The sequence below is a fragment of the Hordeum vulgare genome, chromosome 3H (assembly GCF_904849725.1).
Source record: "Hordeum vulgare subsp. vulgare chromosome 3H, MorexV3_pseudomolecules_assembly, whole genome shotgun sequence".
Taxonomy (NCBI): domain Eukaryota; kingdom Viridiplantae; phylum Streptophyta; class Magnoliopsida; order Poales; family Poaceae; genus Hordeum; species Hordeum vulgare.
In genome coordinates, this window is record NC_058520.1 from 379,730,175 (window position 1) to 379,747,055 (window position 16,881).

Genomic DNA, 16,881 nt, shown 5'->3' on the forward strand with positions numbered 1-16,881 from the left:
TGCTATTCTTGATGTATACCAAAAAATTTAGAATGTGTATAAAAAGTAGAAATAAAAAATAAATGTGTTTTTAAAAATGTTGACCATGAAAATTGAAAAGAGACCTAAAATGTTGACCATGAAAATTGAAAAGAGACCTAAAATGGAAGCCCAAACCGACGAAAGAGGAGAGAGCCACGCCTCCTTATATAGGGGTATATGATTGGCTAATTAACTTTCTATATGGTGGGCAAATTAAACTGATATCTAAGACATGCATGCAAAATTAAAGAAGAAACATATTCTCTTTGTTCTTAAATATTTGTCTTTTTAGATATTTCACTACGGAGTACATACGGATCTATATAGACATATTTTGGAGTGTAAGTTTATTCATTTTGCTCCGTATGTAGTCCATAGTTGAATATCTATAGAAAGACAAATATTTAGGAACGGAGGAAGTACATGAAATGCAGTCCATTGTTGAATATCTATAGAAAGACAAATATTTAGGAACGGAGGAAGTACATGAAATGCGAGAGAGCGATGAGATTTCTTTCGTTGCAACGCACAGCCTATTTTCCTTGTTATTTATAAAAATATTTGTTTCTGGTTTTGGTATGAAAAAGTATTTTTAACATAGTCAAAACGTACTTAAACTAGACTTTAAAATAAACCTCTGCATAAGAGTTTTCACAAAAAAATTTAAACAACACTATTAAATACTACACAATTTTGGAGGAGTTATGGTGGAAAAATATTTAAGTTTGGATAATTATTTAATCCTATAGAATTATTTTAAAAACCAAGATTAAAAATAAAAGGGCAAATCCATCTCACTGGCCTGGCTCGGCCAGTAGCTGGGCCGGCCTAGCCGGCCAACTGACCAGCCAGCCAACCTGCCCAGGCGTGTGTGCCGTCAGGTTTAATCCTGACAAGCGGGGCCCTGTGGCCAGCGAATGCGGGGAGAGAGAGAGACGAGATGCCGCCGACAGGTGGGGTCCCCCTGTCGGGGTCGTCTTCTAGCTCTGAATATAGAGGACGGAGAGCTCACCGGCAGCAGCTCCGGGGATCTCGAGGTCAGGCGAGTACGGGAACGGACTCGTGGCTCCTCCGCCTACGTGATGATGGTCGAAAGGACAACGGAGGTGACCTGTGTCGCCGGTGACGATGGAGTCGTGGCAGAGACCCTTTGGGAAGGTGTCGGAATTTTTTCTACGAGCAGGGAAATGGACTGGGAGTGGTGGAGAAGGCTTGGAAGGTCTCTGTGGTAATGATGAAGGAGAAATGACCTCAGGAGCGTGCATGCAACTCGAGATCGATGGAGCGCCGACACAACGGCGCCTCGGTCGATCTCGAGTACCGGGGCTCTCTTAGCTCGAATCGGGCACTGGGTTGTCGATTGGTGGTAGGAGGCAGAGTCGGAGTGGCCTATTCTTAGGTGGGCGACAAGGCATAGAAAGGTGACGCGCCCATGGTTTTACTGTGGCGGCAGGAGAGGTATAGAGAGCTTGAGCGTGACACCATGGTTTGCGGACGTTGTTTAGGACCACGCAACATCTTCAAGAGGAGCGGGGACAACTCATTGGCGCGTCGAGGTGGCGAGTTCCTTCTGGCCTCTTCGGCCACACGCGTGCATGCGTCGCTAGGGGCAGAGGAGAGGGGGCAAAGGGGGGCCGACACTTCCTTGGATGCGGTCGTCGGTGTGGTCAAAGAGGGGCAACAGGTGGAGGTGAGAACCGACCGTAGTTGGTCCCGTGGTGCTCGAGTGCACCGTGTAGCGCGCCCAAAGTGATGTTTTTTGGCATGCCACGGCATGGTGGCACGCTCTGGACCGTCTTGGCCACTTCTGGTGTGTCTGGGAGATGGGGTAGATGCCCCTTGGATACTAGGAACCGAAAAGAATAAAGTTGGCCAATGGGAGGCAGTTAAAGTGGTTCTGCCAGCCTTGGTTCAAGAGCTAAAATGGAGATTTTGGCTCCCTTTCATTCAACCAATGTTGGATCTCTCGTCTGCAATTGCGGAGGGACACATGCCATCTATGACAAGAGTTTGGAGGGAAGGGAGTAACTGTGGTGGTTGCTAGATGTTGTTTTCACAAATCTGACAGAAGGTGTTTGATGCATGTTTGGGGAGGTTAACTTCCTCGAAATGCATTGAAAGTTAACTTGATTTGGTTTTAGGAATAATTATGAGGCTCTACCAAATTTGAGCTCCATTGGACAATTTTGACAAAGTAAACTTGAAAATACCCACAAATGAATGATCTGCACTCTTATGAGGATATGTGAGCAAATCAATCCCCACAAATCCAAATCTTATTAGGGGTATTGAGCACTCCTGCATAGTTTGAGACCAAATGGACAAACTTTACAATGTAGAGTTGTTCCAACTTGATTATGGACACATAGGGTTTTTGGATTATTTGGTGAACTAAATCACCTTGGATGGAGATGAAACTTGGCATGATCACCAATTATAGCATGGGAAACATGCTAGAATTTTCTAGGAGTTTATTGAGAATATTTCCGTTGGAAATATTTCAAAAGGTCAAAACAGACAGAATTGGTTGCCAATGGTTTGGTCAAATATTTTGAACACGACTAGGGTTGTAACTCTTATGTATGGAATATATATGTCCTCTGAGTATTCCCAAGTTTCTCAGATTTTTCTAAGGTGGAAAGTAAATTTCCAATGAGAAATACCATTTCCGGCCTTAGAAAAGGACAATTAAATAAAATAGAAAAATGACTCTAAAAATAATCATTTAATTGTTTTGAGGAGTTATATTAATATTAAAATCAGAATACAATCTTTGGGTGAAGGCACTCCCTTAAATTCAGGGACTTGTTGTGCAAACTCCAAACTTTGGGGCCCAAAGCAACAAAATAACTAAAAGGGATTTTGGTGGGAATATTATTTTAAAAACTAATTTTTAAGAGATCTACTCACATGTACATATACAACAATGACAATCAAGCCACTCATGTTAATTACTTAAAAAGTTTTAAATTATACCAAATTTTGAAAGAGGTACAAAGTAGTGTGAAAGACCTATCCCCCTTACAAGAATCTCATCCCCGAGATTCCTAAGCTAAGTGCTAAAAATGTATGGAAACTCCGATCTAGGATAGTCTTCACGCTCCCATGTTGCTTCTGCCTCGGCGTGCTTGATCCACTGGACCTTGAAGTACTTGATGGTACGGCTTTGAGTACAACGCTCGGCTTCGTCCAGAATGCGGATCGGTCTCTCACGATAAGTGAGGTCATACTAAAGGTCAATCGCTTGATGATCGAGATCCTTGTAAAGGTCTAGATGATTTGGCGTCCGGGGGCACTTCCATAGTTGTGACACATGGAAGACGTTATGAACCCCCAAAAGTTCTGGAGGTAGCTCCAAGTGGTAAGCAACTTCTGGGAGCCTGGCGGTGATCTTAAAAGGTCCAATGTATCTTGGAGCAAGATCTCCGTTGACGTGGAATCGCTTTGTCCCCTTAAGAGGCATGACGCAGAGGTACACTTCATCCCCAGGGTTGAGTTCCACTTCTCGGCGGTGTGAATCTGCGTATTTCATTTGTCGTGACTTGGCAACATTTATATGCTCCCTCGGGAGTTGCACCTTCTCCTCAGCTTCACGGAGAACGTCTGTCCCGAAAAACAATCCTTCACCACTCTCGGACCAATGGAGGAGAGAGCGGCACTTACGCCCGTACAACACCTCAAATGGATCCATCTGGAGACTAGATTGATACAGTTTGTTGTAAGAGAACTCTGCAAAAGGCAGACAATCTTCCCATTTGGTTCTGTGTGCCAAGACACAAGCGCGGAGCATGTCCTCCAGTATTTGGTTTACCCTTTACGTCTGCACGCCAGTCTGCGGGTGGAAGGCGGTGCCACCAGAATATTTCTCTGAGGTCTTGATACATCTTGGTCCCACGAGGGTGAATTGAGTATAGAGTATCGTGGGCTTCTTGCAAGATTAGATTCTTGAGTTCAGCCTTCTTGGGTACGCATATGTGATTTCCAAACCACATTAATTCCATGTTCATCCACGAAGAATCCTGGGGCCTTACCTTCCTAGATCTTCTTCTTGGTGCCTTCGATGCTCTCATGTCCCTTTTGGGCCTCTTTAATGTCGTCCATCAACGTGGGTTTGGTATCGAAGTTCGCCATGAATCCTTGTTCAACTAGCTCCAACCTGAAGCTTTCCAGCTCCTCATATAGAGCGGGTAACGAATCCTGGGGTGCATGCACTGAGCATCGGCCATGGGGTCGGTGTAGCTGGAGCGAACCTAGAGCCAAAGAGCGTCTGCGCACCCCTACCTAACGCGCCAAATGTCGGAATTTGGGCTCCGTGGACCCAGAAAAGGTTCGAACTCTAGGGTGCGCTTTCTTTCCAATTCTGTTCTACCTCTCACTTCACGGCGACTCTCCGGTGGCACGGACTAATGGAAGCGAACTTTAGAACACATGGCAGTTTACCCAGGTTCGGGGCACCTCGTGATGTAAAACCCTACTCCTGCTTGTCTGGATTCCTTGAGGTGGAAGACGAGTAGAAAGGTGGGTTCTCACCCTAGACTAACACAATGAGGACTCTATCCCTGCTATGGAGGCTGGGGCTCTCTTTTATACTGGTCTCGATCCTCCTCCCCGAAAACACTCGGCGGGAAAGGTTGCCACAACGATAGTTTTTGAAAGAGGACAGGACTACAGTCCGCCCTGATAAAGGTGGTGTTTGCCTACATGACGGGTGGGCTCGGGGGCGACCTCCGTCCTGCCGAGCCTCCAGCCTTGGTCCCCTTCCACCGATTAGGAAACCGTTGGGATATGCTTTGGGCCCCGCCAGCTGGCCTCCCTCTCTTAGCACGAAAGATGAAATCCTCCCTATCCATGCCCGCTCGCACCACTCGTGGGTCACCTGCGCAACCTGCAACACCCACGTGGAGGCGCAGGACGATAGGGTCCTTCCATGTGAACTTCTACGAGCTCGCCTCGTGAGAGCCTCAGGGGTGGCCTCGAGACGCGCCTCATAGCGGGCGGCCCCTTGCGATCCTCGGTGATGATCCCTAGGCACTTGAATCGCGAGGCACGGGCCCTCGCAAGGGTCTTCCTTGCCGATGGGCTAACTAGGCTCGCTGAGCAGCGTCGCGCCCCAGGCCACAGGCCAACAGTAGCCGCCGAGCCCGCGTTGTGCACGGTTCCGCCCGATGGGGAGCTAAGCGACGCGGCCCCCACTTGCTTGCGGCCTAGGCTCGATGCGTACCACCCGTCGTGTCCTCGAACTCTTCCTTAACGCAATACTTCGAGAACCACTTCAAATGAACTGACGCAAAGCCTGTGTGCAGCACCCGCCATTATTGCTCCCTTGACCGGCGCCACCCACTTACGCCATGCGAGGCCCTGCCGTCTGCGAGCTAGGCCTCACACGTGGCGCTCAACAGGTCATACGTTCCCTTCACCCCCCGCGATGCCTCGGGTACTATGGTTGTGCCTACAAAAACCATCACGCCCCATGGGTGGAACTGCCATGACTCTACTCCCCCGAGTGCCTTCTTCCCCTTCCTCTCTGCCATCCTTTCGCAACTCGGCCTTCTCCACTTCCCTGGCGGTCAGTGCGGAAGCCACGAGTTCCGAAGTGCGGGCAGGGCCCTCGGCACCGCCGTCGTCCCCCGGGCACAATGAAGTCCGACCCCCAAGGCCATCCCGAGCGTGTGGGTGCTCGGCCGCCAGTGATGAGTAAGTGTGTCCTTGTTATCACCCTTCCTCGCATGTCCTTCCTGATCTAATGAACCCGATCGCTAAGATTTTCAGGGCGCTGACATCGAAGAGACCCAGGGATGCCTCACGAGGATCGCTCCCTCGTGCGCCACCGGTTGGTGAGGCCTCTTCCTCCGCACTTGGCGTAGCAGGGCCTGAGGGGTCCATGGTCCCACCTGTGTAGCTGCGGGGCCCCAGGAGCGCGTGGCCGAGGATGTCGCATTCTCCCTTCGGGTCCCTAGGCATGGGGCAAACCTGACACTCAGGGAAACTGCCATCATCCAGCCGGAGGCGATCGTGGCCCTCCACGAGTGGCAGGCCACCCAGATCGCCCACAACCAAGACGCGGACCACGAGCGCCTCGAGGCCATGGAGAGGCGCGTTCTCGATGGAGAGACCACCCTCGTTGAAGCGCATGAGGAGGCCCTTGCCAATGCAAACCTTGGACGAGCCCATCTCGTGAGAGCCTTAGTGGTGGCCTCGGAATGCACTCTCATAGCGGGCAACCCCTCGTGATCCTCGACGATGATCCCTGGGCGCTTGTCCCACGAGGCAGGGGCCCTCACGAGGGTCTTCCTTGCCGAGCTTGCACATGGGCCGAGCCGGGTTCACCCAGCCATGTCGCGCCCCTCGCCGCAGACCAATGGGCTTGGGTACCCCCAGTCCCACAGCCCCGACACATGAGGCGACATTGGATTATCTAGGTGACATTAGGGTTTATTGATATGTATCATTGGTGTTATTCTAGTCTGAACTCTAGGGTTGTTTGTGTCACTTACAGGAATAGCTCAAATGATTGATCAGAAAGAACAACTTTGAGTTGGTTCCACTGCTTACACAATTTCATCTTATTGTTTTCCGCTAGATAGGAACTTTGGAGTGATTATTTGTTGCATGTTGAGATATGATCATATGATTCTACTATGTTAACATTGTTGAGAGATTTCACTAGTGAAAGTATGAACCGTAGGCCTTATTACCAAGCATGTATACAACATTTTGGTCGTTGTTTTACACATTCTACCTTGCTTCATTTGCTTCGTTTGCTTTATTTGCCTCATTTACTTCGTCTCTATAATGTCTTTCGTGAGAATAATGGTTCAGAAAATTGTGCTCAATTGCTAGAGTAAGAATTTATGAAATTGCTTAATGTGAAATCATTGAATGATGAGCATGATAACAATACTGTTGGTATGAATTCTCTAAATATCCATTATGCTAATGATATGCAAAGCCACAAGCTTAGGGATGCTATGTTTGATGAAGATGTTATTTTTAGTCCCCCAAGTTTTGATGAGCAACTTTATTCTGAAGAAATCATGCCTCATATCTATGATTATTATTGTGATGACATTTATGCTATAAAGAATAAGGATAACCATGAAACTTTCCATCATGATTTTAATTTTCACATGGATTATATCAATCAATTATCTCATGATAGTTATTTTGTTGAGTTTGCTCCCACTACTATGAATGATTAGAATTTTGCTTGTGTTGGTAGTAATAAAACTTCTATGCTGGTGCATCATGAAAATAATGATTTTTTTGATAGTTATATTTTTGAACTCTTTCATGATGCTACTGAAAATTATTATGAGGGAGTAACATATGGTTGTAGGAATTACAACAATATCCAGTTTCTTCCCTGTGTGTTCAAGATTTCAAAGTTATGCTTATTTACCATTCCTATGAAAGTTAATATTTGCTACAATAAATTGTTTTCTTGGAAATCCCTATGCATAGGAATTTAGTCAGACTTAAATGTGCTTGCAATGTGATGCTCTGTTGCATTTTCCAAATACTATTCCTATGTGAGCATCATTGAAATCATCATGCCTAGCTAACATGCATTAAAGAAAAGCACTTGTTGGGAGACAACCTAACACTTATACTTTCTGTTGTTGTGTGTTAACATTACTAAGCTACAACATTAATCATTTGTTGTGTCATTTATTTCAATAAAGTGCCAAGAAAAGCCTTTGGGCTGGTGTGGATACTTGCTTGCTTGATTCTGTGCAAAAACAGAAACCTTTTGGTCCAGTGCACAATTTCTCTGGTTTTACTCGTGCGTAAAAAAATCTATTTTTTACATAGTTTTTATATGCAAATTATCCGCTTCTTCCAAATTGTTCGGAATTTTTAGAGTCATGGAAGTATGGTAACCATTCAGATCTTCATAGATTGTTTTGTTTTTGAGAGGTTCTACTTTGCATGCATAGTTTTCTTATTTTAATGTTTCCATAGCTTATACTTCGTGACATAAATTATGGGAATGATATAATATAGTAGGTATCACGTGATAACAATTATGGATCTTGTCTTGACAGTACCTAAGTGAATGATCGATATTTTTCATACTAACCCATATCATGAAGTTTCGTTAAGTTTTGTGTGATTGAAGTTTTCAAGTTTTTGGTGAGATACCATAATGAGGAGAATAAGGAGCATCAAGAACCTAAGATTGGTTATTCCCAAGGCACCCCAAGGTAATATACAAGGAAGACTCAAGCGTCTAAGCTTGGGGATGCCCCAGAAGGTATCCCCTCTTTCGTCTCCAACATTGTCGGTATATCTTACTTGGAGCTATATTTTTATTTTTCACGTGATTTGTGTTTTGGTTGGAGCGTCATTTTATTAAGTTTTTCTCTGTTATATGTTTTTAAATCTTGTTTTGCAATAAAAAGTTACAAGAATTGCCTTTATAATCCTTGAATTGCATGTGTGATGTGTGTTGTATAAAAACAGAAACTTTTGATGTAGTATTTGAATTATCAGATTTTACTGAAACATGGAAAGTTTCAGGCATGTTTACATAGTGGTATAATAAAAATTGTTTATCATGTCCTATGTTTTCCAAAAAAATTGTAGATACAGAAGTACACTTTTTAAATAGATTGCTACAAACTGTATTGTTTAGATAGATCGCAGTCATAGTTTTGTTATCTACTTATCCTAGATTTTTCATGGCTTATATTAGTGTATATAAATTGTGGAAATGGTAGTTCTAAAAATAAAATTATTATGCAACTTGTCTTGGATATACATGTAGTGTCAATTTATTCTTATGTGCACTAACATATCTCATGAGTTCTTTTCATGTTTTGTGTGGTTGAAGTTCTTGAGAGAGGTGAAACCAGGATATGATTGGATTCAAGGAGAAACAAAATATCAAGCTTTGGGATGCCCATGCCACCCCAAGTAAATAGTACAAGAAGTCTCAAGCATCTAAGCTTGCGAATAAAACGCATCCCACCTCTCTTCGTCAACAACTATCGGTTAGCCTATGTTGATCCTAAGTTTCTATTTGTCCACATGAGATGTGCTATTCTTGGAGATTCTTTTGTTTTGCTTGCTGTTTGAAATAAAACATAAGATCTGAAAATCTTTATTGAGATAAATTCCACACATAGCTAGTTGCTTGTTCAACTACTTATTGATCTTCACTTACGTCTTTTGAGAGTAGTTTGTTGTTTGCACTTGTGCTTCACTTATATCATAGGAGTAAATTGTGAATGAATGAAATATCATAAATATGAAATTATCAATGTGCTTTATTTATTGTAGTAGTTTAAATTTTGGTTTAGAAAGTCAAATCTATTGAAGTTTGACAATCGCTCTATTGGTCATATGAGCAATTCATGAATGATTAGTATAAGAAAGAGAACTTTCACATACAACTATATTATCTTGGACATATTTTATGATTGTGAATACCCATTAACTATTTTTCATGGCTGATCAAATAGTTGAAGTTGGACAAGGAAGACAACGTAATAGTTAATTTCGGCTATATTTGCATAGAAGTTATATTGTTTTGGATCCTCCAACTTGTGGTGCTTGTTTAGAACCTTTTGCTAGCCAAAACTTTGTTCTAAGTAGAGATAGTACTTGTGCATCCAATATGAGTGTTTATTCACTTGTCATTGCACGAGAGAGGCTGGTAAAAATTATTCCCAATCCTCCATAATACAGAAATAAATAAACAAGAACTCACCCTAGAAAATTGGTTGTCTTGAAGGCACCCGTGGTTATAGTTAACCATGTAATGTGCTTGAATGGTTGACGGGGAGTAAAAATTCAATTCTGTTTGGGAACCACCAATAATGTGATTGGCATGGAAGATATTGAAAACTATGTTGTGACATTGACATGAAAGGCACACCACCCAAAATTACATATTCATCTCCATTTTAAAACAATGAGCTTTGGCACCTCTACAAATCCATGATTCCCTCTGCGAAGGGAAAATCTATTTACTTTTATGTTAGTTACTTTTCATGCGGATTCAACTTTATTCCAATCTCAGTCTATTAGTTTGCAAGCACCATGTGATGAGGAAAAATCCAAACTTATATATCCATTCAAATATATTTTGTCATGATACATTATTGTTGACAATTATCTTTATGATGAGTACATTGGGAGGCGAAACTTTAAGCCCCTATATTTGTGTGTGTTCGATGGATGTTGTTTGTTCTAAAAATATGCCTTGATTATTAGCAATAATAGAAGACTATATGATAATTGAGTATGTGGAGCTCTTACTTAGACTTGCTTATACAATGAACTTATTTGGTGAGTAAAAACATGGGTTGATAAGTTTCATGAGAATGCATTGTTTGAACCATGACATGTGAGTTGATTGCTACTCAATCATGATAAATTTTATGAGAAAAAGTTGCTGGTTATGATGCTATAAAAAATAATTTGAATTATCTTTGATCAAACCTATATACTATGCTAGCATTCACACTACAGAAATTACTTCTCTTTTAATTTACCTACTCGAGGACGAGTAGGAATTAAGCTTGGGTATGCTGATATGTCTCGAACGTATCGATAATTTATGAAGTATTCATGCCATATTTGCCTATGTTTATAATACTAACCCAGACTGGCGTTGTTTTCAGCACAATTACCATGGTGTTGTTTTTGTGCAAAAAATGTAAGTTCTCAAAATCTCCCAAATTTATTTATAATTTTGTCTAGAGTGAACACGCAATATTGGAGCGGAGAGCCACTAGAGGGGAGCCATCTTTGGGGCACAAGCCAACAAGGTTCCCCCCTAGGTCGTGCCTTGATGGCTTGTGGGCCCCATGTGGTTCTATATGGCGTGATTCCAATGCTGAAAAAAATCCTATATATACCAGAAACACCAGAAATAAAAAGAGAACTCCTGCTCCATTGTTGCAACTCTATGTATCGACCGAAAACCCATCTGCAGCCTTTCCAGTATAGTGCCAGAGAAGGGAACTCATCTCTGGTGGCCATCTTCATCATCCCGGCGGTGGCCATGATGAGGAGGGAGTAGTTCACCTTCGGGGCTAAGGGTATGTACGAGTAGCTATGTGTCCAATCTTTCTCTATGTCTCTCTTGTTCTTGAGATTGCACAATCTTGATGTATCACACGCCTTGTTAATATAATTGGATCATATGATGTTATTCCCTTGCTACCTTTTTGTTATGAATTGAATCTTTCCCTTTAAGATCTCGTTATCTTGGATTAAATATTTTAGTTTGAGAACACTTGATATATGTATTGCATGCACATACCCGTAGTGACACTCGGGTATTCAAGAGATTCACTTGATATATGTTATGGCATTGTAAGTGCATCTAGTGCCCCTTAGTGATTTTGGTGGTTTGAAGACTTATAGGTTAAGTATCTAATGTGTTCATGAGTGTACACATGATCTATAAGTCGCTGAGGAGTTTAAAATATTCGATGAATATCGACCCCTAAAAATGTATATCTTCGGCTGAAGAAATTAGTATGAAGCTGAAGAATTGAATCGCGAAGAAATTGCCATGAAATTGATATTCCTCATGAAGATATTGAAGATGAGTAATTTGGTGTGTTCTGAAGAAAATCAATCTAAAGATTTTGAAGCATGAAGATTTATTCTTTCTATTTTATTTTCTTCACTCTTGAGTCATAGGAACACCGTACTGTTAAAGGGGGTCGAGGTAACACTCTGGAATGAATTTCCTCATGATGCTCAACCCAAGCCTAATCCTACCAAAAGCCTCAAGTGAGGAATATGAGAGACATGAGGACTCTCACAGTTGAGGGTCCCGACCGTTCCCGCAATTCGCGCCACATCATCGATCTTATCCACACCAACGGTCATATTATTTAAGGGCATTAATGTCAAATCATGTCGGGATGCTCCCAGGCTATAACTAGCCGCCCCCACAACCATTAGTTCGTTGGCTGCTCCGTTAGAAACTAACACTTGTCATAAGAGCAAACCAAATTCCTCAGAGTCTTCGAGAGTAAATCATGAGTGAGGAAATAACCCAAACACCAAACCACAAACCAAAAACCAAGAGATTGAGCATCACTGAAGAATTTGTTCTTGTGTGGAACCAAAGACTTTTAGCTTTGAGGATTGTGCATCCTCCAGACGGTTAGGCGTCATGGTCTAGAGCAATCCAGGTGTCAATTGTGGATCGCCGGGTGACCAAGTTTGTGACGGTTTGGAAGTCTGCCCTGAAGACTTACCACAAGTCTTGGGCAAGGACTGTGTGTTCTTAGCTCAAGGAGAATATGGTAGGGACTGTGTGTCCTGGGACTGTGTGTCTTTTGGTTTCAATACCAAGCCACTCCAAACCATATGTAGAACTATCACAACTGTTGGAACTGGGTCATCAACCATTGTCTTCACTGTGAAACGGGTTCTATTTCTTCAACTCTTTCAATTCCTCATATTGTATGTTGAAGATTTTCATTGTCAGTGTTTGAAGAATTTGCTGGAAACTTTCTCTGAAATTCCTCAACCCCAAATTCTTCACGCTAGTTAATCCTCACCTGCTTTCTCTGTGCCTGCATACTGTGCAAACTGCTTTTCATATTCTTCACCTTGAAAACTGCTGGAGTGATACTTTGCACCCCTGATCCTTTGCTGTTTCCGCTGCAAGTTAGTCATCTGTGAGGAATTTCCTCAAAAGAAATTTTCTTAGTGATGAAATTATAAATATCTCCTATTCACCCCCCCTCTATTCAATATAACGCACTTTCAGGCATCAACCTGCGGATTCCAATGACCTTGAGGATCTATGCGTAGTGGTTGATTGCACCTGGGGTGCTCCTTGAAGTTCTTTGTGTTGGATTGAATATGATAGATATGAAATTGTTTTATGCATGTCACATAATTTACCCACGGATACTTGAGGTGACATTGGAGTGTCTAGGTGACATTAGAGTTGATTGATATGTATCATGGGTGTTATTCTAGTATGAACTCTAGCGATGTTTGTGACACTTATAGGAATGGCTAAAAAGATTGATTAGAAATAATAACTTTGAGGTGGTTCTACCACCTGCACCAATTTTATCCTATTGTTCTCTACTAGATAGGAACTTCGGAGTTATTCTTTGTTGCACAATGAGGTATGATCATATGATTCTACTATGTTAGCATTGTTGAGAGATTGCACTAGTGAATGTACAAACCCTGGTCCTTATTACCATGCATTTATACAACGTTTTGCTCGCTATTTTACACTTACTACCTTGCTATTTTTATATTTTCAGATTACAAAAACTATATCTACTATCCATACTACACCTGTATCACCATCTCTTCGCCGAACAAGTGCACCTATACAATTTTCCATTGCATTGGGTGTGTTGGGGACACAAGCAATTTTTCGTATTTGATTGCAGGGTTGGTTTAGATAGACCATCTTCATCCTACACCTCCCACGGTTTGATAAACCTTAGGTCATCCACTAGAGGGAAAATTGCTACTGTGCTACAAAACTCTGCGCGTTGGAGGCCCAACATAGTCTACAAGAATAAAGTTGTATAGTAGACATCATAATGTTTTTACCATCGAGGTTAGTCACATCCCATTTAAGTATTTTACATCATTTGTGCAATTGCAGCTTAGTTTCTACTCCCTTCGTCCCATAATATAAGAGCAATTTTTAACACTACACCAGTGTCACAAACGCTCTTATATCATGGGACCGAGCGAGTAGCATTTATTTGTTGCTTGTAGGTACATAGGTGACCGGAACTAATCCACGCTTTGACCCCCTTTGCATATGGGGCAATGAGATAAACATGAACAAGCATCAAGTGAGGAAACTAAGAAAATTTGTTAGGCAGAAGAGACTTATGATTGGAACTAAACTCTTTATTTACACTTTATCCAGGACATCAGTGAAATTTTTGATGGTAAGTAACTTGTTGCCTTCTTTTTCTTCCCAGAACAAGTTACTCTATTAGACATGAATACCTCAAAGTTGTCTCTTTTGGTTTCTGAAGGAATTTACTCAAGATTACCTTACAAGCTAGATGACCATGGTGGTGGAAAGGAAGGTTATAGTATATAATTCATGCTACCATGATAATGTTCTAGAAGTCTTCCTGAAGGTGGTGAAGGATGGACAGACGATCATGACAAGGGGTTGCACAAAAGTTATGCGCACTTTCGACATGGACGAGGGCACATTATGGGTATTCCGCTTCTTCAACACCATCAATAGCCAAAAGGATTTACAATTCTCTCTTCACCTTTACCTCCTATATTACTATATATTGTGGTTCATCATATTTAATCTTCTGCCAACTATGTAACCATTGAACAACTACTGAGTTTTTCATTTATGCATTGGCTATTCAACCATTGTAATTAGGGTATGTATTGATGGATGTGAAATTCACATTTCATAATAAAAAATGTGATATATCCAATTCTAATAATAAATTAAAAAAATAAGCTACTATATAATAAATTACAGTGCACACAGTTAGAACACATAAACCGTGTGTGATGGTGTCATACATTACACACTATTGTTGAAGAAGATTGTGTGTGATTATCTGCTATACAACACAAGGTCTCATTTTTTGTGCATGTGGGATGTGCGCAATGTCACACATGTGCTTGCAAGCCGTAAGTGTGTGCGATTGCGTCAATAGCACAAATGGTTCCAATACTGAGTGTGTGTGTAATGTAGGACGATAAGAAAACGGTTGGCATACGAAGCGCGTGTGCGACCACAATAACTATTGCACAAGTTTATTAAATTGGCATGTTGGCGATAGTAGAGCCACCACACATAGTTAAAAGTTCCGGACTGTGTGTCATAATGTACCTATCGCAGACAGGTCATGGAATTAAATATGTCACAATTACATTTGAGCCCCTAGTTGCGTCACACCCGTTTGATTTACCCCTAGATTCAAAAAAACCTCGTTTCAGTCCAAGCTCGTTTGCTCCACTTATGCTTTTGTCCCTTGACCATTTGACTATCACTTCGAAAACTTCATAACGAATTCATACTAACTCAGAAAAAATAAATCATATATCAAAATGTTCTGAAAAACATCACCTACATTTGGATGTCATTTACATTCATGAGAAGCATGATGGAAAGTCCACATCTCAATTAGAGCTCATATAATGTTAGCACCAATAGTAAAATCCATAAAAATTGAAACAAATTCAACAAATTATGAAACTTTTTAGTGGCAAATATTGACAAGTTTTATTAGTGATTGCAAAGTTTTATTAGGGAATGAAATTTGTGGAAGTCGTGGCAAAAGAACAAAATCAACACTCAAAATTCTTTTATTTTAGAGCATCATTTTTGTTTTGTTTTTTGCCACAACTGCCATGAATTTCATTCCGAAATGAAACTTTGCAGTTACCCAACACATTTTTCAATGTTTTCCACTAAACAATTTCAGTATTTCTTGAATTTGTTTTCAACTGTTTTGGATTTTACTATTCTTGGTTACATCATATGAGCTGAAACTGAGATGGGGACTTTCCAGCACTTTTGTCATGAATCTAAATGACATGCAGATATAGGTGATGTTTTTCCAAACATTTTGATATCATATTTTAATTTTTCCGAGTTAGTATAAATTTTTTATGAAGTTTTCAAACTGGTGGTCAAACGGTCAAAGGGCAAAAACATAAGAAGAGCAAACGAGCTTGGAGAGAAACGAGCGTTTTTGAATTTAGGGCAAATCAAACGGGTGTGACACAATTATGGGCTCAAACATAATTGTCCCATTAAATATTTGTGATATCTATACTTCGCACACGAATATATCTGCGCTATCATACCGCATGTGTGGTTGATCACAAACGTAACATCAAACTATGACGCCTGGGATACGCTACGACCTCGCATACGCTTACGTTAGGCGAATTGTCAGCAGGCGCTTGCCCCATCGCAGATGATGTTTCGGTGTTCTGTGGGATGCCCCGGATCACCCACACATGCAAGGCAACGGTTTGGAACTATGTCACGGAAAGGGGCTAAAACCCGTTTGTATATCACCTAATGGTACTAGTGTGTGTGAGTAGTTCACCTTAGACCTAGGTGTCCATAGTTAGTACCTAGATGACTATCTCTCTCTCCCTCTCTTGATCTTCAATACAAAGTTCACCACATCTTCGCGGTGATCTATTCAATGTAATCACTTTGTGCGGTGCATTTGTTGTGATCCGATGAATTATGGGTGTATGTTTAGATTACTCATGATAAAATATTTGAGTTTTATCTGAATTATATGATTCTTATTTGCATGATTATTATAGCTTCATAAATCTCTCGATCTAATGATGTAGTTTGGCAAACTAGATTAATCTATCTTAAGTGAGAGGGGTGCGTTGTGGTATGTTCAATGTGGTTGTGCTCTATATCCTAGTGATTGAAATGAAGAAGACAACCCTTTGCATTTTTGTTAGTTAGGACAAAATGATTGGGTTAATTCATATTAATTGGATTCTCCTTGTCTACGTCATTGTTCTCCAAGCATTACTATGTTTTACTTAATACTCTAGATGCATGCTAGATAGCGGTTCTTGGGTGGAGTAATAGTAATAGGTGCAGGTAGGAGTCAACATATTTTCTTATGGACATGATGCCTATATACACATGATCATTGCCATGAATAAAGATTGCATAACTATACACTTTTCTATCAATTGGCCAATAGTAATTTGTTACCCACCGTATGCCTACTTCGAGAGAGATGCCACTAGAGAAAACAAAGGCCCCTCGGTCTATCCACTTATAAATTTACAAAACCTCTATTTCCTTGCTCTATTTATTTAATTTTTATTTATCAACTATCATCTACAAACTTCATTTTCTTGCAAGTAACGATTCCA